Raw genomic sequence first — 17,909 nt, 5'->3', positions numbered from 1 at the left:
GTGTTTCTAATGTTGCAAAGTATTTTTATTTTACGGAGAAAGGAGAATATGTCCTGAAATAATTCAAACCTGTTAGCACAATTATGGGGCACAAAGCAGAGAGACCTTTCATGAGGAGCGAGTTAGTTGATGCATCTAATGCAGTAGTGGACAATGTGAAGATGGAACCTATTTTAATGTCTCCAGTACTATGCATTGCTGGTCTCTAGATATTGGTGATTGTCACTGGGGTGAAAACTCCGTCCTCTGCCCATGGCTAAAAAAGGCGAACCTCTTCCTGCGTTGGACTCAAACTGTAGTCTCCTACCAGTTTCATCAAACTGATGCAAGTCACCTTCATTCTTTGAATCTGATGTGTCAGAGAAGCTTTTTTGCCTTACAACCTTGCCCAGACTTTTCTTCTTTGTTGTATCGTCCTTGATGGTAATAATTCTCTGATAAATAAGGGCACAGCCTCTCCTTTGTGAAGTAACGGATAACTTTTTCCAGTTTGTCCGTTTTCTTTTTTATGAGATAATCAGCAAATGTAGCCATTTCTTTCTCTACTTCTTCAATTTTCATTTTGCATCATCTAAAGCATTAGATTTTTTTTTCCCACCAGTTCTAATACTTCATTCATTAGCGTCTCAACTAACTCTTTTGCTGTTTCTACTGCCAGCATCATGAGGTTTCTAAGGCAACGATTAGCTATGAGGGACCATCTTTTCAAAAACGTACGTACCTGGATAAATTGTCCAGGAAGGTTTCTTACTCAAAGGCTCTGTGGTATGCCTCCTGCCTGTAGATACTCTAGCATGAAATCTCCGTGACATTCTATCCTCTTAATTTTCTTTTTTTAAAGTACGAGTTTCTTGACTTCCTCATTAGTAGTTAGCTTAGTAGTTGTTTGGTTATCAAAATCTGTTATGCTATCAAATTAGCATAGTCCTCATCTGTGAAGCCGAAAGACTTGAGCATTTCCATGTTAATTTATAGCATATCAATATATGATGGAAAGATATTTTTCTGGCCTAAAGGTTAATAAAAAAACAAATGTTTGGTTCGAGATTCTGACTACAATGTATTTACTATAGAAGAATAGATGTAATCAGTCTTGTCCTAGACAGACAGGCCATGGGTAAACCTATGCTATAACAACGGACCCCCTGAAATAGATAACAGTTCCTGGAGAAAGGGAAATAAAAAATTATCTCATCAGTCTTGTCCCATGCAGATAGGCTGTGGGTAAACCTATATTATAACAAGGGACCCCCTGAAATAGAGAACGGTTCCTGGGGCAGGGGAAATAAACAATGGATTTTTTCATGAATCATTGTTTATTTTCCCTGCCTCAGCAACCGTTATCTATTTCAGGGGGTCTCTTGTTATAATATAGACTCCTGGTACCATACCAGGGGCAATTAAATCATTGCTCACCAGATATGCACTACCTTGCATCTCTCACACCTCTACACTGATCACTGGCATCTTGGCATTGATTTCTACCTCAGATTGAGCAGTTGGGTACTCAGTGTCATCCCGCTCTGGCTACCAAGCTTGAGCCATTGGCACTATGGAGAATATCCTCAGGTTTGAGAAATTGCCTTGTAACCATAGTCCTATGAGTTCCTCACAACAATACTAGCCTGGATTCACTTGAGGGCATCTGGGTCTCTCTCCCAATTGCCAATTGTTACAATGTTGAGCGTAACAGTTCTCTGTCGGGTCACTTAACTCACAGTTAACATACTTGCTATGATGGGTACAGCTGGAACAGGGTCTTTAACCTGACAGTCTCTTTTGTAGTGCCCCATCTTGTGCCAGGTAATCACTTTGGGCTCGGTAGAACCTTCCAAGCCTCCCTTCTCCATGTGTTCCTAACTTGGAACACAATTCCCTTTCTGCTTTTATTCTCCTTTGGACCCTTGGAAATGTCTCCTGCCCTTACCCTTTGGTATGGGACTAGCTGTTGGGTGTTCCCTTCTCTCTTTGGCTTAGACCCATGCCGCGTCAGCCCTTTGTTAAGCCAGTTAGCTAACCACTTTTCATTCAACACTGCACATTTATCTGTATCCTATTTTGTCAACTTTGACTGGTAGGGCAGATCACGTCTGCTTGAGTCACTCTGTCACAATTAACTGTTTAGAACATAAACATCATTGGAATCCATCCCTCTCACTGACTCATTCCATTCATGCAGAACACCGTGAAACCAATTTTCAAATGGAGCACCACCCACTCTCTTATTTTCTTTGAATATCTGACAATACCAAACTGGCTTCAGCCCAAACCTTCTGATCAGAGCTTCCTTCATGCGCTCATAGTTCATTTAATCAGTTACAGACATGGGTCCTATGACTGCTGTACTTTCTGTTGGCAAACAACTCCAAGTGTCGCCTTTGACACCTCACTCAGTGTCTGCACATCACAAGTGATCTCATTCCAAAATATGCTGACCGTCCACATTAATGTGCACACATTGTTTTGCATATTTGGAAAGTACTTCTGTAGAGTTGGCGGAAGATTTGCCTCTTGCAGATGTGATGTGGTTGGCTCTCTTAATATCCTGAGATTTTCCTTTTCTACAAATAACCCCTCTCTCTCCAATTCTCTTATGCTTTTTCCTGCATTTTTATTTCTTTTCCTGCAATTCCCCTTTCCTCTCTTTCCCTTTTTGTTTCCTCGTGGACCTATCCCTCCTGTCTCTCTCACCTCCATTCCTCTTGTTCCTGGTGAGCTAATCTCAATTTCTGCCTCTTGAACTCCTTGGCCTTTTCTTCCCCAGTCTTAGCTTTCTATAGAGCCAGTGGCAAGTTTAGGTCTCTGTTAGAGTTAACCTACCCAAGGGAATAAATTCTACAGTCGGTGACCTAGGTACCTTTGAAATCAGGAAGGTTGAGGGTGGGGCAGTAGGTGAGAATATGCCCCCCAGGAATACTGTAAAGCAAATGTGGGGATATACTGGGAGGGTGGAAAGCGTTTTAGAAAAACCTGTGCTAAGTGGCCAGGAGAGAGTGACACTACGGCACTTCCTGCTTAGTTTCTTGACAAGGCACCCTCCTCAGAGTTTACCATAGTTTCTTCCCTATTGCTAAGTTTCTCTTACTGGCCTTTAACTAACAAGGATCTACCGATCCTCATCTCTGAGAGCCTTAATTATCTATCTAAATACAGATCTCTTAACTGTTCTGGAATATTGTGTCAAGGTCTACTCAAACTATCCTTGTATCTGCCATTGTACTGTGCATGTATTGCTGTGCTAAAGCTGGTATTATTCATGAAAGTTGAAACAAATGGCATTGGCAGGTCTTAAACCACTTGTGTCCAATTGTCAGGTGCCTGCTCTGCTGTGGCTCTGCAAACTAGGCCACTTGCAACCCTCTCTTGCACTTGACCTTAAGGGTAGCGAGAGCAAGCAGCCAGGGAGGTGGGTATGGGGTAACAGCTCAGAGCTCAACAATGAACCAGTTAAACAACAGACACAATAACTCAGTGCTCCACCCACTGCTCATCTTTATGTGAAATAAAAGTACTCTTGATCTCAAAGATAGTAGCATCTGTGTGCTACAACCTCTCATCCTCTCAGCTCTCTCTTTCCTTTTGGATGATCCTATTCATTTCAGTCCTCCAGCAGTCCCTAGCAGAGGCATGAATTATGCACTATAGGGATAATTTGAAAGTGACTAAATGAACATTTAAACCCAAAGGTGCAAATGTATATTGAGTCAACTTTTATCTTATTCCTATATTGGTTTGAGTTCAGAATTAATCTTCAGTGCTTGTGCTTGCATCAGCAAGTTGCAGTTCCCTGTCAAGGTTGTAGGCAGTGATCTGCAGTACTCATTTGTTGTCTCTTTTGCAGTTGAAGTGCAAAGTCAAGCACGGTCCATGTCTTCAGCATGGGCAGCCTCTTTATGGAACACATGAATGCAGCTCAGAAGGCTTTTGCGTAGTGATGTTGATGTACATAGCTCATCGGGTAAGGCAGTTGTGGCCCTCTTCTGGTTCAGTGTAGATACATTTCACAGCAGGTTAGATACCCCCTCTGAAGAACCATCTGCAGGTGTGTGCCCGTGGCAGTTGTAGCCTACTTAGGCATATAGACTCTCCCTCAGCAGCCACATGCTGTTGAAGGCGGCAGCCCCAAATTGCGGCCCACAGTGGCTGCCATGGCACACACATATCTTAAGGGTTTAGTTATCAATGGGAGCCATGTAAGGAGTCCTGAGGACCCACTCGCAGCAAGGGTTTCCCAGGGAAAACTCTCACACAGTCCACTTTCTCTGGCTATTCCCCATCCTAGAGACACACTGGGCTTCTCCTCCTTCACGGACTCTTCTTTTTCAGAGCCTGGCAGTTTTGTCCTGTCTCTCACTAGGGTTCTAGGTGCTGGACAGGGCTGCCACTCGTTTATCAAAAAGTGAAGACTTAAGGAGATGTCTCATTACTTCTGGAAGACTGGTTGTCAGGCAGACATCAGCCCTTGTAATACTGCAGTGATCCCAGTACTCTTCAAAGCATTCCCTTGTTTAGCCAAGACGAACTTGGAACTGGGGCAAAGTGGAATGGTTTGATCCCACTTTTTACACATTTTCTAGACAGGGGATGTGGATCCACTGCCTCAGTCTTCAGGATCGGTTTAGGGTGGTTCTCATTCAAATGTACATCTCAGCTTTCTCTCAGGACACAGCCTTTGTGTAAAGTGGTGATTCTAACAGCAGGTAGCAGTCTCCAAGGTAGACCACCCATAATACGGGCACAGTAAAGTGTGAGGTTCCTGCCCCTGGCTGTCATCAGCTCTCTAGAAGTAGTATTCTGGGAAATACAAAAGGGAATGCCTGTTCTACAAACTTCCTCACCTTAAAAAACAAAACCGTAGTCCCACCCATTGGCCCTATCAGCAGCCCCTTGCTAACAAAGTCTTCAAGGAATTCCTAAAGGTAGGCCTGCCTCCATCCACTGCACTTCTGTGTCTAAATTGTCACCCTCCAACCATAGAAATGCAAGCAGTACACTTCCACTGTATGAGTAAGCTGTCTCTCTCTATCTCTCTCACACACACACTCTCTCCTATTACAACACATCTATTCATGCTCACTCTACAAACGCTCTCCCTATATCTCTCTTTTTCTAGATCTCTCTCTTTGCTTCCCCATGGGACGATAGTGATAGGTTCATGTTTTCACTTAACAGTAGAACTGTAGCCGAAAAGGGCCAGTAGGCCTAATACCTATCTTACACAGATAAAGGTCTGATCATGCTAAGCGTTTACAAAACACAGCACACTGCCTCCATCACTTTGGATCCTGGACCTTGCATTGTCAGGGACAGGCCTATGCCTATACACACACACTAGATTAGCACGATGACAGGGCCAAAATATGTCAGGATATCAGATTCACCAGCAGTTGGGCATGCATGTACTTTCTAGTTCACCATGCAGGGGACATTCCTGTCCCACCACCAATGTTGAAATCCAGGTGGAGGGCAATTTAGAGGGTGTGGGGAGAGCAGCACATTGACCTTGGATGGTGAAAGCAAAAGGGAGGTTGGAAGTAGAAGCGATGGGCAACAGAGATGGAGGGCATGGTGAGGGGAAGCAACATGGAGGGCGGACGTAAGGAACTAACACAGAGGGTGGCGTGGAGCAGGCAGGGGAGGAGCACACAGGAGAGAAGGCAACAGCAGGGAAGACATGAGAGCAAGTACAACATGGATGGGGCAGGAAGAAGTACACAGGTGAAAGTGAGCAAGATAGAGTGTAGGGCTAAGGAATGTACACTGGGGAGCCAGCTGGAAAACACATACGTCCTGGAGTGCCTAACCAACAAGAAAAGAATAGTGCTTGAAAAGTAAGCAGTGGAAGCATAGAAGCCAGCCAATCAAAAGCGATGGTAAAAAGGCTATGTTCCATAGTAGGGAAAAATACACGTTTGATGAGCTGGGATAGGATTTAGAAGCAGGTAAATGAGTGACAGGAAAGCCATCCAGTGGTAAGCAGTGATCGAGCTCCAAGGCTCCTGTTTGTTCTCGGTAAGGCTACAATGTGTGTTTCTGAACCGGGTGCTATCTACTAGGCTGGACCTAAAAAAGGGGGTCTCCAGGAACACCCTTTTGAAGGTTGACCTTAGATTTGCAAACGTTTGAGCTTGGATGGCCCACTTTTTATCTTCTGCCCCCTGTGAGGCTTATTTGTAAAATACTGACTTCAGAGGTCTAGCTGAGATAGTGCCCATCATTGAGCCTGGAGCTGAGTTAGCATCTGCACTGCTGAGTCAACCAGCCTGTGGAACAAATCCTGAGCAGCCATGACAGGGAGAAAGTCAAGTGACCTAGGGCTGGGCCAAGATGCAGTCTGGCTGGGCTGCGGCCTATGATGGGTAGTGGAGCACCAATTGTGCTGGAGCACTATTGGAGGCAGTAGTAATGGACTGCATTGAGCTGAGTACTGGCTACCTTTCTCCTAAGAGAATCAAAAAAGTGGACGGCCTGGGAATAGACATGGTTGCTGGGAGTTGTGTTGTGGGAGAATCCAACAATGGAAGTGCAGGATCTACACTGAGAGGGGCTTAGCATGGGACCAGGAGACTGAGATGAGCAGGCAAGGCTAAAGCAGTGTGGAGTCTACTGGGTGAATGAGCCTGAATAGACTGATTCTCTCCTCCTCTCTCTGGCTTCACTTTCCTCCTTAGGTCGTGCCTGTGAGTGAGAGGACCTAGACATTAGAGGTCTCTGGTACCAGGAGAGGCATCACATTGTCACAGTTCGACCTCCAAAATCTCCACCAGACAGGAGGGTTTTCACAACACCATACCTTCCCCCAGCTATGATCACAGCATGGGAAAAAAGAGCCCAACATTGCAAGTTATACTTTGAGAACAAGTAAGGCACCAAACACCAAGGAGAGAACCTTCACACGTACTTAGAGAAATTAGTCTTAGGCTGCTAATGCGCCCAACAATGAAATGTGAGAAATTCTACTAGGTTTGAAAAACAGTCTCAGGGCCATTGATGATAAACAGAAAGGCTGGACCGGATGAAGGAAAGGATAGATATACAGAGCAAGTGGATAGCCTATGTGGAATACTGCAAATCCTATCTACAAGATACCTCTAGTGTATCCTACAAAAGCCTACACATGGAAAGAGAGTTCTCATTATTCAAAGTGAAAAATGAAGACTTCAAAGCTCACTCAGAGTGCAATAATATCCTCATCTTGGCTTGGCAGAAACAAAAAACATAGATGCAAGTAAATTATTCATTGAAAATCTGCTTAGTGCTGCACATCTCATTTCTCAGAGACCATAATGTGGCTTAGCAGCTGTCTCTGGGCAGTCCTCCCAAGGGATCCTCAATTACTGGATCCTCAATTACTGGATCCTCAACACAGTCTTGAGACCTGTCATGAAAGGGTAACATTTAATATCAAGGAATCACGATTTCTATATTTCTGACTTCAGTGGCACAGCACAAGAAGCTAAAAGAGCATTCACGAGGTCAAGAAACAGCTACACTAGCTGAAGGTAAAATAAGCGATGCTGTTTACTGCAAAATGCATTGTGTTCTATGGAAGCAGTGCCCCCACCTGTACTGATTGGAAGCCTGTGACGAAATTCATCAAAACTCGACTTCAGAGTAAAATGCAGGACGGTACAGACACCTCGCAGTTTAATCAATAACTCCAATGCAACTGACATGTTATGTTGCAGCATGACAACATTTTTGATTTCCAAAGTTTTTATTGTTTTCAACAAAAAGAAGCAGAAGGCAATTTTATATAACACTGTAAACAAGCCAACCACTACTGAGGGGGGCGTTTGTATTGAGTTTTGATACTACGCACAGAATTTGCAACATAATACAAGCAGCAGATGGAAGTTACTAATATCACGCAGAGCAACAGAAGGGGTTCTATGGGGGTTTAACCAAAAGTCCAAGCTATTCCAGAGTGGCTTGTTAGGTGAAATCTATGGGTCTCGAACAGACATGATTGTTTGTGCACCCCTAATGTAGTATAGCAATTCCCACCATGCATTGCTCGAGGCATTACCCCAGAGACTTACAGGTTGACCAAATGGTTTTGTGGGCAAGTGTAAACATTAGATCTAGAAGTAAACATTCCTCTTTTTGCAATGTTAATGTAAGTGTAGGGCTAAAGAGGCCACAAATGGATAACAAGAAGTTCCTGGTCAATTGTAAGTAAAATTTGTGGTCAGTAACATCATGTATGTTCCCCCAAAAATTGGGTAAAGAAGGGCATGCATACAGCATGTGTCGCAAATCGGCATTTTCAGCTTTACAGCTCCAACGGCGACTGTCTTCTAGCAGTCCCAAAGAAGCCACCACTGGAAACAAGATTAAAAAGAGATCCTAGGTCTTGTGGGAATAGAGCTCACACTCCAGACACGTCCCATGCAACATGACAACATAAGGTACTGTGGTACTGAAGCTTTGCCTCTGGAGCCTAATATCTGGGAGCAGTGTATAAAACAATAAGCTAACCTTTTGTATCAACTTGGGCTCCCTAGATTTATGCATATGGTAGCCTTAGGTTGAGGTGGGGTCTTTATTTCTTGACTCCACTATATGCTACTCCAGTGTATGATATTCCACTCTATGCCACTTCACTCTATGCTATTCCATTGTATGGTACTCCACTCTACACCACTCCAGTGTATGCCAGTCCACTCCACTCTACGCTATTGCATTTGACGCCACTCCACTGTATGCTGTTACACTGTACCCCATTCCAGTGTATGCCACTCCAGTCTACACCACTTCACTGTACGCTACTCCACTATACACTATTCCAGTCTAAGCCACTCTACTGTAGACCATGCCACTCTACGCTATTCCATTCTACACTAGTCCATTGGACACTATTCCACTCTATGCCACTCTAGTATATGCTATTTCACTCTACCCTGCTCCACTCTACACTACTCTAGTCTACACCACACCACTGTACGCCACTCCACTCTACACTAATCTACTGTATGCTATTCCACTCCACGCTATTCAACTGTATGCCACTACATTCCATGCTATTACACTACTCAACTTTTATCTTTCCCCTCTACTGTATGGTAGCCCATTCTACCACATTCCACTGTACGCCACTCCACTGAATGCTATCATACTTTACTCCACCCCACAAAATGCCACTCCAGTCGAAACCGCTTCACTGTATGCCACTCCTACTACACTATACAATATTCCACTTCACGCCACTCCACTGTGCACTACTATACTACACACTATTACACTCTATGCTGCTCTACTGTACATTGCTCCAGTCTACGCTGCTCCACACTACGCTAGTCCACTTTATGATACTCCACGATACTCCACTCTGCTGCACCACTCCAGTGTACTCTCCTCTCCTCAATATAACTTCATTCTCCAAAACTTCACTACACTTATGCCACTCAATTAGACTCTATTCCACTGTACGACACAGCACTATCCTCTACTGTATGAGACACCACTCTAATTTATAGCAGTTCCCTCAACTCTACACAACTTCAATGTATGCCACCCCACTCTACACTAATCCACTGTACCCTGCGTCACTCTATGTCACTCCACTGTAAACCACTCCACTCTGTGCTGTTCCACTAAGTGCCACTCCACTCTTCTACACTCCACTGTACAGTATTCCGCTGTATGCTATGCCACTGTATGCTTTGCCACTGTATGCTACTCCACCTTATGATAAATCCACTATACACCACTACAGTGTACAGCACTCCACTCTAGGTCGTTCCATTCTATGACAGTCTCCTGCATTCTATAAATCTCTACTCTATAAACATCTACCACACTTCATGACACTCTGACTTTCTATTCCTCTTTATTCCTGTACACTCCACTGTCCAACCCTATACTCCACTCTATATTCATACACTCCAATGTCCAATTCTCTGTTCCACTATGCAACACTATTCTATATGAAACAGCGCTCCACTCTACTGTACGAGACCCCACTCCAGTGTATAACAGTTTACTACCTACACTACCCCAGTACATTCCACTCCACTCTACGACACACCAATAATCTCTATTGTACTCTACTCCTCAATGCGTTACACCACTCCACTCGACTCCACTGTTTCACGCACTACTGTACTCTATGCAGCTCCACTCTAGAACACTCTGCTACACTTTATGCCACTCTCAAACACTTTACTACTGTCTATACCCCTTCACTCCACTGTACAACACTGTACTCCACTCTACAAAACTCTAGTCCACTATACAACACTGCACGCAGCTCACTGGGGCTGGCTCCAAGCAGGAGTGCACAAAACAGAGACACAAGGAAGTGTGAAATCTCTGCATCTCAACTCCACTTCACTGAATGCTGTCATTCTTTACTCCACCCCACAAAATGTCACTCCAGTCAAAAGCACTTCACTGTATGCCACTCCTACTACACTATACGCTATTACACTTAATGCCACTCCACTGTGCACTACTATACTATACGCTATTACATTCTACGTCGCTCTACTGTACATTGCTCCAGTCTACGCTACTCCACTCTACACAATTCCACTTTATACCACTCCACTGCACTCTGCTCCACTCTGCTGCACCACTCCATTGTACTCTCCTCCCCTCTATATAACTCCACTCTACAAAACTTCACTACACTTATGCCAGTCTATTAGACTCTACTCCACTCTATCCCCGTACACTCCACTGTTCAAATTTCTACTCAGCTCCGTGCCTGTACACTCCGTTGTGCAATTCTCTACTTCACTCTATGACAATTTCCAGCACTGAACTACACAGCACTCCACTCTACTGTATGAGACACCACTCCAATTAATAACAACTCGACGCAACTTCAATGTATGCCACCTCACTCTACACTAATTCACTGTACCCTATGTCACTCTAAGCCACTCCACTGTATACCACTCTACTCTGCGCTGTTCCACTATGTGCCACGCCACTCTTCTACACTCCACTGTACAGTATTCCACTCTATGCTACTCCACTTTATGGTAATCCACTATACCCCACTACAGTGTAGGGCACTCCACTCTGTCATTCCATTCTATGACAGTCTCTTGCATTCTATATATCTCCACTCTATAAAAGTCTACTGCACTTCATGACACTCTGTGACTTTCTACTCCACTCTATTTCTGTACACTCCACTGTCCAACCCTATACTCCATTCTGTGTCAATACACTCCAGTGTACAACTCTCTGTTCCACTATGCAACACTTTTCTATATGAAACAGTATTCCACTCTACTGTACGAGACCCCACTCCAGTTTATAACTCTCCACTCTAAGACACACCAATAATCTCTATTGTACTCTACTCCACACTATGTTACACCCCTCCTCTCGACTCCACTGTTCAAGACTTTATCCCACTCTACAGTACTATACAGCAATCTACACTGCTCAGCTCCACTATTTCACACACTACTATGCCACTCTCGGACACTTTACTCCTGTCTATACCCATTCACTCCACTGTACAACTCTGTACTATACTGTATGCCACTGTACAACACTCTATTCCACTCCACTTTACAAAAGTCTAGTCCACTATACAACACTGTACGCAACTCACTAGGGCTGACTCCAAGCAGGAGTGCACAAACCAGAGTCACAAGGAGGTGTGAAATCTCTGCATCTCAACCTTCCTAGCACAGAAATGAGAGACAGACAAAAGAACAGGCCTAGCCAAGAAAGGACAGTGCCCAGTAAAAACGAATCTGAAATGCTTCACTAATAAAGTGTGCATGCATTTCTGGAGGTAGTCTTGTCTCCAACACTTTCCCTTCAATATCTGGATCGCTACCTCCCACCCACACTTCCATTGTCTGGGAAGACTTCTCTCTCTCCGTCATCTTCTGCCATGCTAAACTAGGGACTAGTATTGAGCCTCTCTCATGCTGTGAGCCAAAATGTAAGGGTGAACATTAAAAGAAATCTGCTTAAGCATGTCTTTCAATGTTTGCATTATTTACCCCTTTCATTTTATCGCATGGTTACGCTCATAAGGTTCCTACTTTTTCAAGTGCTGCCTAAATCTCTTGATATTTCTCAATACATGCATCCAGTTATTACTTTATACTATTTACACTTCCAACCCCTGCACTTGCTGAAGCAGTAGTGCTTTAGTATTTGAGCAGTGGACATAGTGTTCATTTGAATATATTGCCAGTCAGACGTATATCACATGCAAATGATGATGTTTCTTTCTAGAGTGTTGCATCCTCAGATTGCATGCTATCTGGAAAAGCCTAATATAGTCCTAAAACCCTGCATGAAAGCCAAACTTCTCTCAAAACATCTAGTTGTCACCTCTCTTTTTCTTTCAATGACACATTCCTACTTTCCATCCCTGCTTGCCACGTCTGCAATAACTCAGCCTACTCTGTCACCCGTGTTTGCCTTAATCTGTATTGCATTCTGCAAATTGTCCACACCTTCTTTCAAAGAGCATAACAAACTACTTTGTAAGTAATACCCCTGAATATCCTCTAGCTCACTTATTAATCCCACCAGCCATCTGCATGAACGCACAAGCCACCTACTAATGATTTCAGCCACGTCGTATTAATTTCATCTACCACAAAGAAGCAAACTCATGGGATGGTTTCCTTAAAAGTACAAAATTAATTCCAATAACACACAATAACAGTGGACTAACCAGTATTGGGATTCAGCGCCTCTTCAGGGGTAGTAAGCACTATATAAGTACAATTATAATTTCAATTATAATTGCGTAAGTAGAATACACATTGGTTGTAATCCAGTTGAGGCATGTCTAGCAGTCATCAGCCTTTAGCGGAGGTGAAAATCCTAGCGACCCAGAGCAAATAAAAACAAAAGAAAGACACATGCAACCTTGTTTTAATAGTGCTGTCTTTGCTGCATTAGCAACCCCTAAATTCGGAACACACTCATTTACTTGTAACCTTGCATTACTTTGCCTAAAATGAGTATAGTTATTGTTGTATGTTATTGCAGCTCATGGTATTGCCGCTCTTGTGCTCGAGAGTGGCTCAGTGCAGGGAGCATTCTTTATTGGAATTTGTTTGTCTTGAAAGCTGTTTTCTCGTGATGCATTGTATTATGTTTTAGAATGCGGGAGTTTACCTGGTGTTGCCTGGGGATCGGTTGAATCAGTTTCCTGCTGACTCTCTGATGCTCGGGTCGCGCTACTGTGGCTCCATACATTGGTACTAAAAACAAAGGAGCCTTCAAACGCACTTCCCTGCTGAGCCTCTTTTATTGCGTGTATAGTTGCAACAGTTATATTGTGAAGTTGTCTATTGCTGCTGTAAAATACACAGCCACCCTTGGGTTAAACAAATCTATATTTTAAAAAGAGATGGCTCACAAGTTTACAGTATCAAAAGACTAAAGTGGTACATTTAAAAAAATATATATTAATTTGAAATATTGTTGTAGGGTTTTTTGAGATATTGTGTCTCCTGAATTGTTTCCGTCCAGGGTATTGTTGGGTTAGGTTATTTTGTTTAGAGTATTGACAGTCGTGGTTAATTTTATCCAGGATAGCGTCTAGACTTTTGTTCTGTTAAAGCCTCTTACATTCGAGAGTAGAATGTTGTTCTACTGCATAAATATCATATGATTGGGCGCATTTTTGGTAAACCATTAGCTGCTCTGGAGCCAGCTAATTTGACCAGCTATGCGGCATTTTTCATGCTGTGATATAATTTGCAAAAACAACATATGATGGACAGAATGCAGAACAAATCAAACATTCACACCAGTTACAGATCTGGGTTTAATCCATCGGCTTTTTTTTTTTGTTGCTTGCCAAGCCATTCCAGTATGGACCCAACCATATGCAAATCAGTCTTGACCCTGTTCCCCATGGGAAGTCTATGAAAAATGCACCCAGTATGGAGAGAGTCCTGTGGAATCTACTAGATTTATCTTCCATCACTTCCTCACTAGGAAGAATCTGGTTAAGGAGGGTCAGGGAGCTGATCAGAATGTGTTTCTGATTATTAAAACTGCGCCCATACCTGTAATATGTACAGATGAGCTGGTTGTTCCACAGTTGGAGGAGAGGAACAGGAAGCTAAACCGGAGAGGGAAAAGGAACAAACCCCAATGCAGATTTCCCAAAAAGGGACACAGAAAGCTCTGTTGTAGAGAGGATCTGATTGAAACACAGATAGAAGGTGATATAATATATCTCCCGCTAGAACACAGTCAAGCATCAAGTCTTGCGTTGGATCCTGCTCCTAGTCCTGTTCGTGGCGGGGTGGAGGGTGAAAGAAAGAAAATTACAATTCATATAGCAGTTTTACATCCATTACAAACAAACCACTAAAATGTCATTAATAAAGTTTTAAAAAGCCCTTAAAAAAGCAAACATTTTTGTAACAGAACCTTTCATCGGGGGAGCGTAAAGTGTCTTCAAGAAATCAGAAGAGGAGGAAATAGACAATTGCTTACAAATCGTCCTCAACCAGATCCTTTGGTGCTGCCAGAGAGCCGGGCAGACAAATAAAACATGCTTAAAATCCTGGAGACCGTTATAGCACAAGCTACATATTGAGGAAGTAACGTACCATTTCGCCAAGAGAGGATTCAAAGGGAACGTGCCTTGCCTTAGAAAAAGCCATAAACGACGTACCCCATGAGGCAATCTCATATTGGCCCCTTGCCTCACATGGCCTGCCCTTTTAGAAGCAGTGTCATCCCCGCTGGGCCATCACTTTTAGGCCATGGTGGGTGTGGGGAGGGTGGAAGTATGCAGAGGCCTTGCAGGGGAGCCAGGTGATTTTGTGCCCCTGGCCCCTTCTCACCTAAGCCCCCCTGGAGCAGAAGCAGTGTAGGTTTTTTACACCTCCGTTGACAGGTAATTTCCCTCAGGCTATAGTGTGCTGGGGAGGGATGAGTAAGAGAAGTGGCCATGCTAGGGGGCAGGTGTTGTCACCTCAGCCAAAATGTCTTTTATGCCTTAATGGGGGGACGGCGAGGGTTGTATACATTTGGGTGTAGCATTATAGTCAGTGCTGCAGACGCTGTGAGTTTAGGCAAATCATTTAATAAGCATACCTAAAATAAACATTTATTTGATCTTGTATAATGTAACTGGTGCTCATGTACTTTGGTACATGTAACATTGGTTACTTCACGCTATATAAAAGAACAAAAAAAAAACGGTTTCAACTGAGACTAAGCAGATGGTGAGCCATGAAAGGGTCGATCAGGGGACGTGGGCTTTTTTGGGAGCGCCCGGGCCTAATTGTGATCCCAGTCCGACCCTGGCTCCAGAAGCTCAGTCGGAAAAGAACAAAATTGCAATTCTCCTAAAAACGCTTCAACACTAGCTGCTAGTTAAATGGGCTGCATTCACTCAATGTGAGAAAGGAGAAGAATAAAATGCAGCAACACTAGCTGCTAGTGGTTCCGCTTTTTGAGCAGGATTGCCCGTTTGCTCCTTTCGCAATTGGTAGTTGATACACACATACCTTTATTTCGAAGTTCCTAGCTACTTTAATCAGATTGGTGTCACCTTTTATATAGCATCCGATGTGCAGCTTTCAGCCATAGGAAACATGTTTAGAATTAAAAAAACTAGATTTTCACAGAGCATAAAAAAATGTTCGTGATGCCCTACTTTATGTAATATCTCCTGAACTGCTCTTTAGTATATGCCTCTGTCCCAAACTTTCATAGGAAGCTGTTAAAGCATATTTTTTTCTCATAAAAATCTTGGCTTGGAGAGGAATAGAATAGAATCAGACCAGCGCCAAGAGGCGAGTTTGTAGGGGTGCTTTTAAACAGTTGACTTTACTCTAATTGTAATTAATGAGATTCCTACAGATCTTGTTGTCCTGCTTGTATGCATGGCATCTTGTCAGTCTGATTGTACAGAAAATTTACGTAAAAAAACGATGAAGCAAGGCAAGGATTTAGGGATCTCCCACTCATCCACACAACACTCATGAATCTAGCCTGTCTTGTTCCTCTGACATTTTCACCCTCCAGGTGCTCACTGTCCCCTTGGTGTGAGGTATCACCCTATCAGGCAATCTGACCTCATCTCTCGCCAAAGTCCCTCCCTCCGATGATGCCAACACATCAGCGCGCAATCTCAACGCATGGATCACCAAATGTGACAACACTCTAGCCCCCCTCTGGCTGACATCAGCCGAAAGCGTACCTAAGACAGCCAGCTGGTTCATCACCGAACTCCAAGAATCAAAGCGTCCCGCAAAATTTTTAGAGGAAAAGTTGAGGAACAGCCAAACCAGCGAAGACCTCACCTCCTTCAGAGCCACAACCGCCGCCCACTACCGAAACATCAAGAACGCAAGGAAGGACACACTCCAGGGTCTCATCAACTCCTCCGCACACAACTCTAAGGAACTCTTCTCAGTCATCAATGAGTTCACAAATCCCCCCTCTGAAGCCCCCAGCATCCCCGTGACAGGACCTCTGCAACAAACTCGCCACCTTTTTCCACTTTAAGATCCAGGTAATTTACGACAGGTTCCTCCTGGAAAATCCTGGTGCTGGAACCAGCGACCGACCCACCCCCCAGAACCCACCCAGACCATTCACAGCTGGTCCATGCTCACCACGGAGGCATCATGAACAGCACCCACTCCGGAGCCCCCACGGACCCCTGCCCACACCACAAATACATCAGAGCCAGCACTTATATCGCCCCGAGCTCCGAAACACAATGAACTGCTCCACCAACATTGGCACCTTCCCTGAGGACTGGAAACATGCCAAAATATGCCCCCTCCTGAAGAAACCTTCAGCCGACCCATCAGAACGAAAGAATTTCCGGCCCATTTTGCTCCTACTCAACCCCGCCAAAGTACTGGAGAAAGCATGCAACTACAGAATTTAATTGAGCCCAACAACTCCCTGGACAGCTCCCAGTCCGGTTTCCGCAGCAACCACAGAACACAGAGAGTCCTCCTGGCAGCCACCGACGACATCCGATCTCTCCTAGACTGCGGCCACACCGCAGCGCTCATACGGCAACGCCCTCTACACTGGCACCTCGACTGGAAACATAAAAAAACGACAACTCATCAAGAACGCCGCTGCCAGACTCATCCTAGACCTCCCATGCAGAGAACATATCTCCCAACACCGAGGACCCTCCACTGGCTCCTAGTAAAAAAACAAATCACCTTTAAGCTACTCACCCACACATACAAGGTCATACACAACGCAGGACCAGCCTACCTGAACCACAGTGTTTCCTTCCAAACCCCCGCCAGATCCCCCCGCTATGCCTAGCTGGCTCTGGCCACCATCCCTCGCATTCATAAAAACAACTGCCGGAGGACGATCCTTCACCTACATCACAGCAAAAAGCTGGAACAACCTTGCCCTGGCACCTCAGACAAAGCCCTTCGCTCCCCATCTTGAGGAACAACCTCAAGACGTGGCTCTTTCCCCTAGTTCCTCCCCATCATGGAAGGGGCAGGATGTTTTTGCTGTAATTCCTACTTAAAGCTTCTGTATGCTGGGCCTTCTAGGTTGAGGTAATGTGGGTGTGTAGAATGTGTGAACATAGAGTACACAGGTGAAGTGAGAATGGACTGTGTATGTCATTCAGCTTGAAGAAGTTGGAGACAGACTTTGGTGCTATGCAGATGCTGTCCCTGTCACCCCGTCAGCTGGTTTATCCCTTCTTCAATAAAATGTTCTTATGGAATACTATGTGGTGCAACATTTTACATTGTCAGCATTTTGTATGTGAGGGCAACCATCTAGAGGAAGATGGTGATGTTGTTAGTGATCCAGAAATTCTGACGATGATCCCCTGCAGTTATCTGAGAATCAGAAAGCTTACTCTGATCTACTAAGATTATCAGGGATTCAGGAATCTTGATGTTACCCATCAAGGGTAACCTCTTTTAAGCAGACTTGACTATGTGGGTTTG

At 44.2% G+C, this 17,909-nt stretch overlaps 1 protein-coding gene across 1 annotated transcript in view; it reads left to right on the top strand.

Moving 5' to 3' along the window:
- The window catches only part of ACSF2 (acyl-CoA synthetase family member 2), a 599,164-nt gene that overhangs the window by 501,000 nt on the left and 80,255 nt on the right, over nt 1-17,909 (top strand). The window lies entirely within an intron of this gene.

This window comes from Pleurodeles waltl, chromosome 7 (genome assembly GCF_031143425.1).
Source record: "Pleurodeles waltl isolate 20211129_DDA chromosome 7, aPleWal1.hap1.20221129, whole genome shotgun sequence".
Lineage (NCBI taxonomy): Eukaryota > Metazoa > Chordata > Amphibia > Caudata > Salamandridae > Pleurodeles > Pleurodeles waltl.
This window is presented reverse-complemented; position numbering and strand designations above follow the sequence as displayed.